The 17,491-nt window shown below is 38.9% G+C and overlaps 1 long non-coding RNA gene and 1 other non-coding gene across 2 annotated transcripts in view; both read right to left on the bottom strand.

The window, feature by feature from the left end:
* LOC109027633 (uncharacterized) overlaps positions 1-17,491 on the bottom strand; it is a 166,031-nt gene that overhangs the window by 109,090 nt on the left and 39,450 nt on the right. The gene's annotated exons all lie outside the window — the stretch shown is intronic.
* Positions 10,260-10,451, bottom strand: LOC115932052 (U2 spliceosomal RNA). The gene has a single exon (XR_004068421.2). It is a non-coding gene; the product is annotated as a U2 spliceosomal RNA (small nuclear RNA).

Here is a 17,491-nt window from a genome sequence, read left to right as displayed (position 1 = left end):
GATGGGTGCTGAAATGCAAAATGAACTCGATTGGCCATCCTTGCATTAGACACTTCTTGTGTTGGCCTTGTTTACCAATTCACACAGTAAACCTTTTGAAGCAAAGATCATGTCTTCTATACTCTTTGTAGTCTCCAATAGTGCCAAGGCAAAGAAAGGACGTGATGGAGAAAGGGAGTGGAAGAGAGGAAGGGAGGGAGGGAGGGAGGAAGCAAAGCAAATTAAAGAGAAAATCAGGGGGAAGAGGAAATAAAATTATAGAAGTAAAAAAGAGTGAAAAATAGAAGAAAGTTCAAACCAGGCACTACTGAGATTAACTGAAGCAGCCCCCCACTCTTTCAAGAGCTTATTTTGTGTATTCTTGAGGAGGCTCTACAAAGTAAAAGGAGTCAACACCATGAATTTCCCGTAGTCAAGAGACTGACCATGAAAACCTAGTCACTTTGTTCTTTTACACAATGCAACTGACTCAGGCTCGCAGTAAGAATTCCCCAGTTTCCCCCAGTCCCTCCCCACCCCAAGTACCAAGCTTTCCTGCCAAGTGGTGAGAACTAGCTGTCATCAGGTTGTCATCTTTCCAAAGGCCACACAGGGCACCCCGAGGAAGCCGGATTCAGTTCTTCTCCAACATTTGTCAGCCCTCATCTTGGTGGGGATTGTAGATTAAGGCAAGGGCATCCATCCTAGTTAACACCGTAATAAACGGCCAACAATGCTGCCATTTGGTGATGATAAAATCCTAAATAGTGTGTCTTGTTGATAGTCTTGACAGATAAATTCTGAGTGTTTTTATAGCTTAGATCTTCAGAAGAGATTTGGCAGGCCCTTGCTATTTAAGGGCTTATGCCATTAAAATGACATGACCACATGTCTGTTTTGAACTTGTCTCTAATAAATGTGGAAATGTAAGCAAAAATTCTCATGTATACAAAGGGCACGCCTCATAAAATAACAAGGCTTATTATTGAGTAATCAAAGTGATCAATTTGTTGGAAAAAAATACTCTTTGAAGGCACGTATAATTTTTGGCACTGTTCATCTTGGGATTTTTTCCCCTCATAGCATTGCCAACTAAAAACCCAAGCACAGTTTGTGCTTCAGATGCTTCCACCCATCTCTACCAGCTGAACTCACCCTATCTAAGGTACAAAGCATTTGCTCAGTGAAGCTTCCCATGCTCAGCTCCCACAGAGGCCAGACTTGCAACCCCCTTCCACTGATTTTTTTTTTAATTTTCTTGAACATATTCCTATTCTCAGAGTCCATCTGTTAAGTTTTTTAATCGGTGGCATATCTGGGACCCCATGCCATGCAAAATTCCACAAAGTACCCTTCTTTGTCCATTGTAAAATGAAGTGATCTCTACCTCCTCTCTGCAAAAGAGAGCTGTTTGGGGGAGCTCCTGATCCTTGGAAAGAGAAAATGCAGATGGCAGAAAGAGACCATCCTCCTTCTTTGGATCTTTGCTTGGTGTCTGTAGTACTGTCTTTTCCATAGGGCAGACTAGAGTGACACAAGTAATGTAACATCAATGAACAACTGAGCAACAGCGTGTGGATACTTCATGAAAGTTTAAAAGAGTTAGCTCAAGTGGGACTACATGTAAATTCAGTGTTTGTAGAGTCATGGCATTTTCTAAGAAAATTCTAGGAAAGAAGTCATACGACCACACTCTTCACCTTTTCCCCAGCAACTTCAAGCAGCTTGCTTTGTGCCCCTTTCATTTCCAAGCAACTAGGTCTATCGGGGCCCGGTGGGGGCAATGGCTCTGTTTTTGCTACTACTGCGAAAGCAAAGGCATCTTCCGTCACCTTTGCCTCCTATAGAGAAGAGCCTGGTTCTCATGTTTTCCCTCATCTCAATAGCTCAGGGCTTTGCTAATCTTGCTGAACACTTCAGTTTTTAGATGGTATATCAATGAGGCATTCAAACAGAGCAGTTTATACACAAAAATTCTGTCTGCTTTGTAAAAGATTATCCTTTTATAAACACTCTGCAGAAAACATAAAAGCAAATAAGGGGCAGCACATAGAACAGGAAAGATGTTAGCAGGGAGATTAATACTGAATGGGTCGAAATGAATGGCGCTTACTAAAACGAGGTCCAGATACTTTGGCTGCAGTGAAACATAAATAATGGGAATGACACATCGTTTATTCGGGATAATGAGTTGATCCAGAGTAGAGGCCTAGGACAAGAGATTAAAGATTAAATATCCATCTCCTGATGAATATCAGTAGCCAACTTTAACCTTTTCCTTCCAAAAGTACAATTTTACTTGAACCATTCTATGTGCTTATGCTACAGTACAGAAATAGGATCCTCAGAAAACAACAAATGCCACTTGAATCATTTTCTTATCGTGGTGGAAAATATTGTCTCACGTTTTATGATAGGAAGGGGAATTTTATTTCTAGGCTATAAACCTCTAGATAGTGATTTTTAAAAATAGATTCCTCCCCCCACCCCATATTCTGCATTTGAGAAATCTTGTTTAGGGACTCTTCTCGCATCTCCTCATTAACATCCATTCAACAATAAAGTTTTTCAAAAGAAAAACAAAAGTGAGACTGGCACAACCCAACACAGATTTCTCATCACCAGTGAGCTCTATAGAATGATAAAACGAGACAAGCATTCAAAATCTTCTCATCCAAACTCCTCATCCCATCGGTGAGGAAACTGAGGCCCGTGGCCAGGATGTGTCCCAGCCAGAGTCCCACAGCTAGTTAGAAGCGGAGCTGGGACTAGTACCCAAGGCCTTCTGGCTTCAGGCCCCGACTCTTTCCACTGCACCCTGCTGCCTCTTTATCCCCTCAAGTTGGAAATAATGACCAAAGCAGCTTGCTGGAAGAGCCAGCACCCCACATGCTAAATTAAAGCCCTGAATTCATGAAAAACTTAGACTATTGGAAGCAGTGAATAAATAAGAGCTGGAAACAGAAAAGGGGGATGGGAGAAGCTGGAGCAGCAGGGAAAAATAGAAGTAGAGGATGCAAAAGGAACAGACAGCAATCACAGATGCCCGCGATGCCAGACCACAGGCCCCGCCACCTGGGTGTGATTTTAAAGCAGTCTATTGGTGGCCCTTCCCTCTGAAGGGGCGAGAAGACCCATGGCAAGAAGGAATTTTGTCATTTGCCCATTTCTTGGAACTAAGTAGCTGCCCACTGTCAACAAGCCAAGACCGAGAGAGTGGTCTGTGGCTCGTAGATACCAGTGGAGTGGGAGAACAACAAGATTCAAATGTGGCATTAAAAAATAAAAGAAAGAAAAAACAAACAGAAAAACCCAGGCTACCAACCAGGCAGGAGCAGGAAACCATCACAGGTTAATTCCACAGCCACTCACCTACAGAGAGCAAGGTCAGAATTTGGCTGGCATCCCATGTGATATCAGTTTGGTGGTTTCAGTCTATGCTCCAGGGAACATTTGTCTCGGTGCCAAACCAACATGCATGCATGGTTGGCAGGCTGTCCACTGGAGGCCAGGGATGAGGAGCTGTGGAAGTGTATCTATTTTCACTTTGCAAGTATTTGCATGCCAACACCTCGGCCATTGTGGCTCTTCGGAGAAAGAGGGGAATTTATGCTAGAGAGCGAGGCTGTGTTCAGACAACTTACTCCACATTGGGGTGCTGGAGCTAGCAGTTCCATTCCCTCTATCCTCTTGCTTTGGTGAGTATTCTGAAGTTTATCACTTTGTCAGAGGTGAAAATAATTGAGCTACTTCCTAGATAAGAAAGGTATTACTGGGACCACCTGCCAGACCTTCTTAGCAGGTGAGAATTCTTTTTGTGGTTGCCATGTGTATCACAGATTTCCACTTAGATGGGGTAATCAAGAGAAAAAAAGATGAGATATTCACAAGATGTGCAAGTGCCATTTAGGAAAAGGAAGGATGTGTTCAGTAGAAAGCATTTAAGAGGGGTTCTGAAAGGAGGCCAGCATTCATTCAGATCTTTATTTGAGCAGTGAGCATGCTCAACCATAAAGACCCAGAAAGAAACACCACCACCTAGCCTCCCTATATTAAAAGAGTTCCCAAAGGGAGTACCCACTAGTAAGCAGATACACTTTAATATTTTTTCCAAGAGAGATGAAAAAATTTGATGCAAGTAATTATCAAAACAAGAGAGTAGCTATGGGTGAAAAGAGAAGAAGGTGGTAGAAGGACTTCCCAAAAGAAGCATCATGCTTTCATTGAATCATTTCATGATGTCCAGCCCTAGTTGAGGTAATGGTTAGCAGCAAAGAGCAGCAAACAACATGGTGCTGTGCTAGGGATGATGTCAGGTTAGAGTCAGAAGGATGATGCTATGTAGACCTTGAACCTACCTGCAAAGAACTTCCAGTTCAACACTCTCGGTACTTAGAAACACAACCCACATTTCCCAGGTGTCACCAATATTCCCTTGTGGATGGGGTCTGTTAGTAGATCTGACCATGGAAAGACTGTAGTCTACAAAGTGAGGAAATTGCATCTTTACTTCTCCAGAGAAAATTTAGTGATTTGAAAAAGCAAAGATGGCTGCCCTCAAATTAATCCCTGATGGACCAATGGTAAGTTGAGCTTGGGAATTTCTCCCAACCTGACATTTAAAAATGTCTATCTACTAGCAAGTAGCTATTAAGGCTTTATAGAAACTCCCTAAATTGCCTCTTTTCCCTCCTATTATCAAATTCTCAGCAAATTACATGATCATTTTCATAGCTTCCAAATGACGTGTCTATATGGTTGTGAGACCAAATTTGTCCTTAAGACCAAAGCTACTGATAACCATTAGGGATCTTGATAGATATTGATAGGCCAAATCCCCATTTTGTTCCAAATATGTTCACTGAAAAAAAAACCTCAATATTTTCATAGATAAGTGAGAAGAGTGGGAAAGAAGACATCCTCTTTTATGACTAAGACAAGTAGTGAATGCTGGAAGTCCTAGGTCTCAGGTATACTTTCCTAATTCTGGGCCTGCTTCTAGGTGGTTTTTGCTCAGACTGAAGCTATCTTTTTTTTTTTTTAACAAATTTACTAGTTTCCCTTACTACATGCTCTACAGACTTTCACTTCCAATTCTAGAGCAGAATTGCAACATGTTTGTGTGAAGTCAGCTAAGTGTGTTCTCTATTGATTTGTTAGCATATTCTTCATAACAAGAATGGACTCGCGTTTCACACATTCTAGGGCCTCAGTGTCAGCTCGACGGGAAGAAGAAGCAAGAACTGAAGGAGAAAGGGTCAAGAACCCCAAGAAAAGCAGGTTACAAAACAGTTCAAAGTAGTACATTATGTGACAGCTTCATGCAGACAGCATTGATATTTAAGGGTTCTTAATGGGACAGCAAAAATCTCCAGGGGTGATACCCTGCCTGCCATGACAACTTCCCATCCCTCATTATGCTCTAGCCCAGAGGTTCCCAGTCCTAGCTATGTATTAGAGACACCTGGGGAGCTTTAAAAAAAATTCTCACGCCCAGGTCTTACCCAGAAATTCTGACTTAACGGATCGGGGATGGAGCCTGAGCATTGCATCTTAAAACATTCCCCTGGGGATTGCATTGCAAGCCATTGTAGTGGGCTGAATAAAGGCCCACCCCCAATATTATATCAAGTCCTACTTCCAGGAACCTGTAAATGTTACCTTTTATGGCAAAATTGGGTTTTGCAGATGGGATTAAGTTAAGGATGTTGAGATGGGGAGACTGCCTTCATTTTTCAGATGTCTCTAAACGCAGTCACAAGCGTCCTAATAAAAGAGAGGCAGAGGGAGACGTGACACACACGGAGGGAAAGGTGATATGAAGATAGAACACGGAGAGATTTGAAGGTTCTGACCTTGAAAATTGGACTGATGTGGCCACAAGCCAGGTAATGCTGGCAGCCACTAGACACCAGAAAAGGCAAGAAAAAGATTCTCTCCTAGAGCCTTGGAGGGAGCACCACCTTGCCAATGCCTTGATTTCAGCCCAGACATTCTGATGTCAGACTTCTGAACCTCCAGATCTATGAGAAAATATGTTCTGTTATTTTAAGGCACTAAATTTGTGGTAATTAGTTATGACAGCCAAAGGAAACTAATTCAGCAGGTTAGCAACAGCCACTGTAGTCCTACTGGCCTCTGCTGAAGTCTTCAAAAGGCCTCAGTGCTACCTCCAAGTCTTTGCACTTGCTTTTTCTCTACCTGTAGCACTCTTTCCCCTTGTCTTCACTTGGCTGACTTCAGGAGGCTTTCCCTGACCCAATCTCAGATTTTGCTTTTTTTTTTTTTTTTAATTTTTTTTTAGGATTTTGTACTTGTCTTTCATAGTACTTACCAGTTTTTAATGAGCTATGTAGTTGTTTATTCAATGCTTTTCTTTCCCACCAGAATAATAAACTACTCTCTGAGAACTATGCTTACATCATTTTATACATCACTGTATTTTCAGCACCTAACATGGTGCCACACACATAGTAAGTAATCAATAAAAACTCATTAAAAGAAATAATGAATGAGCTAATAATCTTGTAACACATAGGACCGAACTCCAGATAACAGTCAGGGATGCCAGATCAGAGTCTATCCCCTGGGAGAGGGAATAACAAGGTCCAGGAAGAAAATCTGGGCCCCAAATAAAAAAAAATCTCAGTTCTGACTGTGCTCCAGACTCTGTGGGAGAACTTGAGTGGTGGGGGAGAGTTTTGCAGGGGTTTGTATATGAACACTTGACTCCTGATTTGAGCAGTCAACCACACTTCCAGACTGCATTTGGTATAGGTCATGAGGATCTTGATACAGTACCAGGTTTGACAAGTATTGGCTCAGGAACTGGAAAGGGAAAAGAAAAGAGGTGAAATAACCTTAAGACCTGCAGCAGAACATAACTGGAAACATGTAGGCACTGACAAATATGTGGACCAGGCAAAACCAATCCATCCCTTTATGTGCATGAAAGACAGGACACTAACTGAAATCCGTCAGTCTCTAGGTGCTTTAGTATGTTCCCACTATCCATCTGTCTCCAAGTTAAGAACAACACCTTTTGTGATATTTGTATATGTATCTATTTTTAAAAATCACTTGAGTAAATCCGGAACACGAAGTAAAATCCATTGTACTGTTCCTTACTGACTGCCTGCTTCTACTATAGTAAATAGATGCCAAAGGTAAAAGTGAATGGTGCTGGATGCTGATTTTCAGGGTCAAAAACCAAGCTGATTGTGTTATTAGAACCCCACAAGCTATTCCCTCCCTTCTCTGGCCATTTTTTGGTGAAAAAGCAACGGCAAGAGAGAGGCAACTTTGACAATCTAGGAATTCCAGGACTGCAAATAGCAATTAAAAAAAATGGCAGAATTAAAAGCCCCATCTTCCGCCAAAAAGGTAGAATGATCAGGTAAGGGAAGAAGAGTCTTGGTAAGGTAGAAATGCTTGGAGGAAGATTTCAGTTAGGTTCTTTTCTTGCAAGGAACAAATTCAACCACTCATGTGAGGAAAAAAAAAAAATGATGTTTTAACCATGGCTGTTGTTTTGGTTTGGTTTGTTTTAACTCCTCCAATTTGACCTCAAGAACATGTTGACTTTGTGTTAGTGAATGTAAACATTTCAATCAGAGTTAACAGCAACATCAAAAACTTTTCATGGAGAAACAATTTTCTGGAGCAAATTCTATTGTTTTTCAGCGTTTTCGGTGTTTCAATTTCATAGTGTTTTCAGCGCTCAGTCTGTGAGCACTGTATCTCTGGTTTTTAGCAGTTCCACTATGATGTATCTAAGTGTGATTTTCTTTATATTTACTTTGCTTGGAATTTGCTGAGCCTCTTGAATCTTAATGTCTTTCATCAGTTTTTAGAAAGTATTCAACAGTTATCTCCAAATTTGCTGCTTCCTCATTGTCTCTCTCCTATCCTTTCGGGATTCCAATTACACATATGTTAGAACCATTTACTATGTCTCATATATTTATTTTGCTCTGTTCCATTCTTTCAACTTTATTTTTCTTTCTGTGATTTAATTTTGCTATTTTCTTTGGGCCTATCTTTGAGTATACTAATCCTGTCTTCTGCCGTACGCAAGCCAAGCTCTTGCTAAACCTGTCCAACAAATTCTTAATGTCAGCTATAATATTTTTAGGTTATATAATATCTGATTGATCCTTTTACATAGATTCAAATTCTTAGTTGACCTTCATCTTTTCATCTCTTTTGTATGTATTTTTCTGCATTTTATTTAACATATGTATAATAGTTATTTTAAGGCCTTTGAGGTAACTCCAATATCTGGATCATCTATAGGTTTGCTTCTATTGCTCTTTTTTTTTTTATTTTTAGTCATGTTTTTCTGCTTCTTCACATGCCTCATAGTATTTAATTGTATGGTGAACATTATGTGTAAAATAATCTTCGAGACGGCTGTCTTTGTTATTTCCCCCAGAGCATTTGTGCTTTCCTTTGAAAAACAGATAGGGAGAGGGACTATCTATCAATCACCTCCATCCAATCAGAAATTGAACTGGCTTAGAGCTAGATTGCAGCTTCAGCTAGACTTAGTTCACTTCTGCTTTCAAAAATCTCAAGGACAGTTGTGTGTTTGTTGTAGCTATTCGTCTCAAGGATTTTCCAAGTGCTTTGAGGCAGTGAGAGAGTGAGACACTTGACTCGGCTTTCCAGCCCAGCCTCCTAGTCTCTTAGCATCCCTTCCCCCAGGCCCCAGCACTCAGCAAATGTCCTTTGGGAAAATTGGCTAAGACCTTTAAAATCCCCCAGATCCCAGCTTATCAGCATCCTGTGCAGGTTTGTCTTTTCCTGGTAGAGTCCCTTGGCCTAGCCAAGCCTGACCAATCCACAGTCTGTGAGCGCACTTGCAATAGTCCCTAGGGAAGAAAATGGTCAGTGACCTCAGCTCATCTGTGAAGGGGGCATCTCTCTGGAATTTTAACTTATCTGTAACTTTTTGCTTCCTACATCTCCTATGTCTTTAAAAATATAATTTTTGTAATTTATCCAATTTTTCTAGTTATTACAGCAGAAATCAACAACTTGCCTCAACCTTCTACTCAGAAACACACAAGCCCCCATTATTATAAATTAATTCCACAAATAATTTTCTATATAGAATAGTCAGGCTTTTCCTGGTATTTTTGCATTTCATTCTTATTTTACTAACATGATTTTCATCTAGTTCAATTTTTCACCATGTATATTTACAACCAAGATGTGGTTTATTGATCAGTATCTTTGACCATATGAAATTCCATCATTCATAGCATCTGCCATTGTGAGTTTTCATGTGTGACCATAGAATTTTCATCTGTGACCAAGTTTAATTTTACACCTTCAAATTTTGCATATCTAAACTTAGTCAAGAAGATTACATTCTTCAGACAAGTTTTAGACTGTACTACATTTTACCAAGTACAGTGTGTACTTTCAGATATTGTAATTTTTATTTTGTATTGATCATTTTTACCAGTAACATCTATTACAAACTTAATAAAAGATGATGTCTGTACTTAAGTCTTATTTAATCTCTAAGAAAATTGTGTGCAATTCTTCTCTGATATTCTAAAAATTTTGTAGTATCTAGTGGTCTATTCAGTGTGAATTAAGAATTGGTCTATTGCATTCTTAAAAAATTTCTGGCACAAGCCTGTCTTTATAGAGTAATAATGTCTAGTGTTGGCAGTGCAGAAAGCAAAATGATGAAACTGAAGGGGTAAGCTTGTAATGGCAAGATCAACATGCCTTGCATCATGACTGGAACACAAAGACCTTGGTTGCTGAAACAGCTCTAAGGACTTGGGGTTGACTCTATCTCAACTTGCCATGACCTTTCTTCTCTCTGTGTCTCTGCTCTTGCTTCCTCTCTCAAGAAAAGCCTTCCTTTGATTAGTCATGGTTGTTCTACTCACAACCTCAGATCTCTCAGAGTCCATTATGGCTGCCCTGGACACTCTGTATCATGGTTCATTCAGGTTTCATTTCTGCCATAAATCCTCTCCTTTCATTTGGTATTATGTCTGGGTTCAAATTCCTAAGAGAAGGAGTATGACTAGTCCAACATAGCCAGAAGCCTACAAGGGCCCTAGTTCAGGAATCTTGTTGAGAAATCTCTCTAATCCATTGTTTCTCAAGGTATAATCCACCGATCACCTTCAAATCGGAGGATCATCTTTCCATATTCCATGGCCCCAGGCCTTTCCCTTTCCCCCAACCATAAGGGAAACCAGGCAAGAAGCTGCCAGGGATCCCTGCAGCCCTTTCCCCACTGTAACCATGAGAAAGCATCCGGTGTAGCTCAAAAAGCTCTAGTATCAGATGATTTGGGGTTCAAATTCCAATCTCTTTGCCTCTAAACTGATTGTGAGTTCCTAAATTCTCTGAGTCTTAGTTTCCTTGTCTGTAAAATAAGAAAATTAAACTGATAAAAACAGATACTACACTTGGTCTTCACCAAAAGGCCAAGAAGTGATAAAATAAGAAAATTATATCTACCCTCAGAAAGAAATGGCATATATAAAGAGACTGGCACAGATAAATATTAGTTCCTTTCCTTCTGAGGGCAAGTCTGTAGCACCACCTTCATTTGCAGAGAGGAGAGCAGAATAATAGTGTGTGGCCAGAATCAAACAAAACACATGAGATGATCCCAGGAAATAAATGAAAAGATTTGCCAGCAAGAGACATTGTTATTTTTTCTCCCTGCCAAGACGTACTTTCCCAGAGATACTGCATTTCTTTGGATAACTCCACAACCACTCAATCCAGATATAGTCTCTCAGGCAGGCAACATGTTTACAGTCAAAATGCTCACTTCCACTTCAAGTTTCCAATCCCCTGCTGCTACTTTCTGCAAACTTAATTAATTTGTTGCAGCTAACATTTGTTCAACCTCACGCAGCAATGGGAAACTGAATGAAACATGCTCTTGTAAATTAAAAACATTTCAAAATATTGTCTTCTCCCAAGAAAACATTTCTTTTTTTTTCTTAAATTAACACTCCATTTGGATAACTTTAAAGTTTCAAAAGAAAACAAACAAGGAAGTTCCAATTAATGCTGATTGTCTTTAACTATTTCACCACCATCCATCCAGGCTACCACTCTTATTATCCTAAGCACTGTCATCTTCTTAATAGATATGCAATAGACCCTCTACCTATCTCCTTTGCAATGCTTAGGTAATTATATCACATATGGTCCTAGTGTGAAAATGCCTGCCACACACTCCATCAGTCAGCAGATTAAGATGTGCCTAAACCCTAAGTGATAATGTTGTCTTGGAAAATTAGAAGTACAAGTGCCATATTGAAGGCAATGATGTGTAGCAAGGGGATATAGCAGATTTTTCTTTTTCTTATTGGTTTGGTTGTTTCACTACCAAGACACAATTACATTGGCTAAGACTAATGTAATAATAGGAAGACTAAATAATACGAAGAGTGGCTAGGAAATGGCCCTGCAAGCAAATGTCACCTTATCCCAACAGATTAATCCAAGGGATTCAGATTGGGGCATTCTGATCTGTTGGCCTGGTTAACAGGCCCAAGGATATGTGTAATCTATCAGGGGAAGCCCCTGAGTGTGACCAATGAGTGTGAAAGAACATCCTAATAGCTGCTCTTCCACTACCTGCCATGAGTTTTGTATAATGTTTCCTTATCAAAAGGGCTCAGTAATATTCATTCTGTCTCTAGTGCATGATCGGTGAGGCAGTCTGTGCGATTCTGCACAGATGTAAAGTGCTGCTGTTGTTGTTGTCATGAATAATGTAGTAGGAAGAGCTTTGAGCCTGGAGTTAAGTGACCTGAGTCCTAATCACAGCTTTGCTCATAAACTGATCAACTCACTTTCTTGGGAGTACATAAGAGAGTATACAGTGACAAAGTAAAAGACCCAATATTAGGGGACTCTTCTAGGGGGACGCTTCTACCGCCTCTGTGAGACTGTGTTAAAATGGCTATCATTGTGCGGAGTTATCACACAATACTCTGACATCTTTTCTCTGGTTTTACTCTAAAGTCTTTTCATCTTTTCATATGTGCTGATAATAATTCTAAGATTCAAAAATGTGTCACAAACATAGTTTGAGGACACCTGGTTAAATCAGAGATAGAAGGGAGCAAAGGGGGAAACCTAAAATGCAGACATTAATCACTAATTCAGTACTTTTAACTTCTAAGAAATGTGAGGCATAAATGTTTTCAGAGATTCCTGCCAACAGTAATGCTGAGCCAGGGGCAGTGGCTCACTGCTGTAATCCCAGCATTTTGGGAGGCCAAGGCGATAGGGTGGCTTGAGCTCAGGGGTTTGAGACCAGCCTGGGTGACATGGCAAAACCTCATCTCTAAAAAAAAAAAAGAAAAGAAAAAGAAAAATTAACCAGTCGTGGTGGTGTGTGCCTGTAGTCCTAGCTAGTCAGGAGGCTGAGGTGGGAGGATCACTGGAGCCTGAGACTTTGAAGCTATAGTGAATTGTGATCGCACCACTGCACTCCAACCTGGGTGACCAAGTGAGACCTTGTTTCAAAACAACAAACAAACAAACAAACAAAAAAACAGTAATGCCAAGTATAGGAAACCAATCAAAGCTTCTATGACAATAAGGAAAAAATACTTGGTTTAATTCTGTAAAGAAAGCAATAGTTACTTATGAAAAAATATCTCCATTGTGTCTATGACAGGCATGGTAATCAGCATAGTATTTAAAATATCAGGTTATTTTTATTGTAATCTTTATTTGATTTGCTCAGATGAAGAGAGTAATATAGCATAATCTCTCTCCATATATATGTATATATAAATTATATATATTATTATTATTCAAATAGAGAGATACAGATACTGGGATAGAGATAAAGCATAATCTCTGTCCCTCTGTTTCTGTCTGTCTTTCTAAATATAAAAATATATGCATATGTAACATATAATGTTATACATGTAGGTATCTGAATAAAAGTTTATATGTGTATACATCCATATGTATATATGCATGTTTGAAGAGATATACATAGAGAGACAGAGATCATAGACAACTAGTTGCCTTCTAGTTACCAATAGCCCTTCTCTTTACTAAAATAATGCAGACTTTGTTGAATAGCAATATGTCAAACTGAAAATATTTGGAAGGTTGCTTGCAAATAGGGGTGGCTCTATATCTAACTGCTGACCCATGAAAGGTGAGCAGAAATCATGGTATGGAGCTTCTAGGGCAGCACGTTAAAAAGCCAGGCTGATTCAGTCTGCAAGCCCCGTTTGCCCCTTGCCTTCCCACTTTTCTCTGTCTATTGCACAGATGCTGTGCTTGAAGAGGATCGGCCAGATTGTGATTTTGAAGTGACAAATCCATGCTAAGGAGGGCTAAATGAGAAGGTGGGGAGAGGCTGAGTGAGTCTCTGCTCTTACTAAGATTTGCCACATCAATCAGCTTGGGATTACCTGCCTCCATACATCTCACAATATGATAAAAATAAAACCCTTGATTTTTAAGCCTCTGATTAGGAGCCTCTGTTCTTGACAGTCAAATATAATTCCTAACTGATGCAAGAGGAACATTGATCCTTACCCTCAAGGCATTTATAGTTTTCTGACAAAACAAGGTAGACATTTATGTTTGACCTAATTAAACAACATAGACTTGCATAGGAGTGAATGCTTATACAAACGCAACCTCTAAATGCTACAGATGTTCGAAACGGAGAGAGAAGACTGTGGACTAGAATTTTTGAGGAACATTTTCATGGTGTGAGAGGGACCTGTGCTGGTCCTAAAGCTTGGGGAGATATTAATAACTAGAGATCTAGGAAGAGAATTCCAGGCAAGAAAAACAGCAAGGATTTTGTCACAAGGTGAAGAAAAGCATAATTGCTAACTAGCTGACCCAGAAGGAGGAGGACAGACTATGGGGTAGCTGAAGATGAGTTGAATAAGCAGTATGAGACTAGATGACAGCAGCCTTGAAAATCCAACTATGAAATTTGATATATGGGCAATGAGTAACTGTTCATCATTAATTCTTCATGTCTTTTTCTGGCCCCTTAGCTACTCTCTAATCCCATGTTTTTAGTTGCTTATAAGATAGCTCCACAAGGTATCCCAATTGAACCTAGATTTAATTTGTCTACAAAAAAACTCACCATTTTCCTTCATCAAGTGACCAGTGGCATTATTAACCATCCAGGCTTCTAGGGTAGAAATTTTGGACTTATCTTTGACTTATTTTTCCTTCCCCAACCCCTATATCCAATGCCACCTAACCCCATTCTTCCTTCCTTCCTTCGAAATGTCTCTTGAATTCATTTATCTTTCTCTTTTTCTACCATCACCATCTATGGCTGTCTTTTCACTCTGTTTCCCACAAGAGTCTAACAAATCTCCCCACTACACCCTTTCCCTGTTGTAGTCAAACTGCCAGAAAAATCTTCCTAAATGACTACTTAAATCACACTACCCTACCCCTACCCTTCAAAAACCTGGAAGTTCCTCTGCTAAGCTTATGAGACCTTTCATATTATTGCCATCCAACCCATCTACCTTATTTCCTGCCATGCAGGAACCTGAAACCAATGCTGTAGTCATCTGGACCTCCCCAAGACCCTCCCTCACTCTACACTCATTCCCAGTTCCCACCCACTTAGAATATCCACTATTTCCCTTTTTGTTTGTCTAAATACTATTCATTCTCAAGATTCAGCTAACTAACCTCTTCCTCCAAGATTATTTTGATCAACACTGATCTCTTCTTTGCCCAAGTCCTAATCCCATTGACAGTTTAGTGTACACAATGTATTAATTCTAATTATTTATGTGTTTCAAGCTTGCCAGTCAGGTAGATAATAAACTATTCTAAGGTCTTTGAAAACTGGAACCACTTTGCCATCAACTCTTAAGATTGAGGAAATCCTATGCAATTCATCCTTGCTGTTCCCTGTGAAAGTCATCCAGTCTCTGCCAGATCAAATCCAGTGATATACCCTTCAAGAGAGCAGTTATTCAACAAATGTCTATTCACTTAATAATTTATTAAATTTGTCTGATACTATGTTAGGCAAAAAAAATTCAATAAATATTCATGGATCATTTGATAGAAACAATTAGCTGATTGAGGTTTACAGATGATGACACTATGAATGTATGTTTTAATAGACTAATCTTTTTATCCGTACCCATGACTGTTGACTCTGCCACGAGAGTTTTAGACACACTAAGCCTATATAGCTTATATTAATTACAAAAACTGAAGGAAGTTCCATTGTTCTGCAGAATTTATTATGGTTTAATGACCACTGCTTATAGTTCAATTAATCCTCATTTATGGACTGATCTACTTTGAATTGCTGGACTATTAACTATACCATTGTTGAAAAGGCAGTAACTATCTTTAGCTGAAAATTGAGAGGCATAGAACTAAACTAGGTGTTTCCAGCCAAAATTCCTAATGAATTCTGACAATCCATATCATCCCTTTTCATTTATCGAACCACTCAATATTATTATAGTTATTTCATTTTGATTCAAAGGAAACAGTTCCATTATCAGGCACAAAGAGAGTACCTATTCAAAAGTGAATTTAAGAAAGAAGGATTATATACTTAAAGAAATAACTCATAATCATCTTATAAATAATTGATACCTGTGCTAATTTTGCAAAAACAAGAACACTAAATAATCAATAAATATATATTGTTTTTATATATTTGAACATTTATTATTACCAAATCAACTACATTGCTTTGTTTTAACAGGTCATATGATACATCAGAAAAAACTCCAGATAATGTGTTTTTAAATTTTTCCTTTTATCTTGACATCACCAAATGATTGGGAGTATTCACCATTGAGTTCTTTAATGACAATATCCTTTTCTTTTACAAATGGCTTTGAAGTCTTCCACCGCCTGTTACAAGTATTTGGATACTTCCCCACCAAGGGTGGGCAGGAAGCCAACACAAGCCACCAGGTGCCAATATTACACCTGACAAATTAGCCACACGACTGGAAAAGGGTGGGTCCATCCTCCTGTTAGAGGTTCATTTCCTCTCATTTTCCCATGAACAGGAAGTCATTGGAATGGGGAAAAAAGCTTTCCTTAAAGACCCATCTGACCAAAGGTCTGAACTTGTTAACTCCCTGTTAACAAGCAACTTGAAAGCAAGTTCAAATGAATCACAAGACTGTATTTACATTGACTTGTTTAACCCTGCTGAGGGCCTGGATTCCGGGATGTCGGGATTCATGTAACACTCAGGGTGAGGAGTGCGCCTGGATGTCATATGGAATAAGGACAGCTGACAGAGGAGGCGGATGCATGATAGCCCTTGCACAAACCTTGGGAACCTAAAAGACTGAAGATAAGATCTGACTGAAGCCACAGTTTAGGGACAGAACCCTATTTAATTCACCCAATTCGACAAGGTGATTTCAAGAATTTGATCAGAATTGACTGATAGTCCATAAAATGCTACACTGTATTCATACAATACTTGATTCAGTTAAATCCTCTGAACTAATGACTTGTAACTACCTCCTAAAGATCAATTATAAAGCTTGATGAGTGTAAAATAAAGCATAATAAGAGAATGTTTTCCAGCTGAAAAGTAATCCAAAGAATAGAGTTCTACTTATCCTAACAGCATCCCAAGAGATAACTACTATATTATATGTTTATAATGCATAAACAATTGTTAAAATATATTTTATATACTAGTTTTTAAAAAAGTATTCCAAAGTGACATAACATAATGTGCAGTGTTCTACAACTTGCCTTTTCACCTAACAACATGTTACTGACATCTGTCCTTGACAGTTTATACAGTATATTCATTCATTTTAATTGATATATCCAATCAACTCCCTTAATTTTTTGCCAACCAGATAGGTACAAAATGGCAACATATACTCTTTTAAATTTTACATGTCTTTTACTATTGAGGTTGAGCATATTTTTCAAATGTTTGCTAGACATTTGGATTTCTTCTGAGAATGACATATTTTATATTTTTTGCCCATTTTTTAAGTGTTAGTTATATTTTTCTCATTAACTTGAAGGCATTCTTTGAATAATAGACAGTAACCCTTTTTTCTGTCATGTATAATTCAAATGTTTTGTCCCAATCTGTCACTTCTTCTTTAACTTTTTTTTTATGAAGTCAAATCTGTCAGGTTTTCCTTAATGGCCTCTGGATTTCTCACCTTGTTTACAAAGACCTTCTAACCTAGGGTTATTTTTTATTAATTTATATTTCATTCTGATACTGGTATAGATTTGATTTTTATGTTTAGAGCTTTATTCCATCTGGAATTTACTTTTGTGTATAGTATGAGTCCAGATGGAGAGCCAGTTGTCACAATACCATTTACTGAACAGTCTCCATTTAGCCACTCATTTGAAATGCCTCCATATTATCTGTTAAATTCCTCTATATTCTTAGTTCTGCTTCTGGACTCTAGCCCTTTTGATTAGTTGATTTCTCTAGCACAACACTTGTGTGTTAGATTTCTTAGGATGTGTAGTT

Source organism: Gorilla gorilla, chromosome 1, assembly GCF_029281585.2.
Source record: "Gorilla gorilla gorilla isolate KB3781 chromosome 1, NHGRI_mGorGor1-v2.1_pri, whole genome shotgun sequence".
Lineage (NCBI taxonomy): Eukaryota > Metazoa > Chordata > Mammalia > Primates > Hominidae > Gorilla > Gorilla gorilla.
The sequence above is the reverse complement of the archived record's forward strand: the minus strand, read 5'-3'. Positions and strand labels throughout refer to the sequence as shown.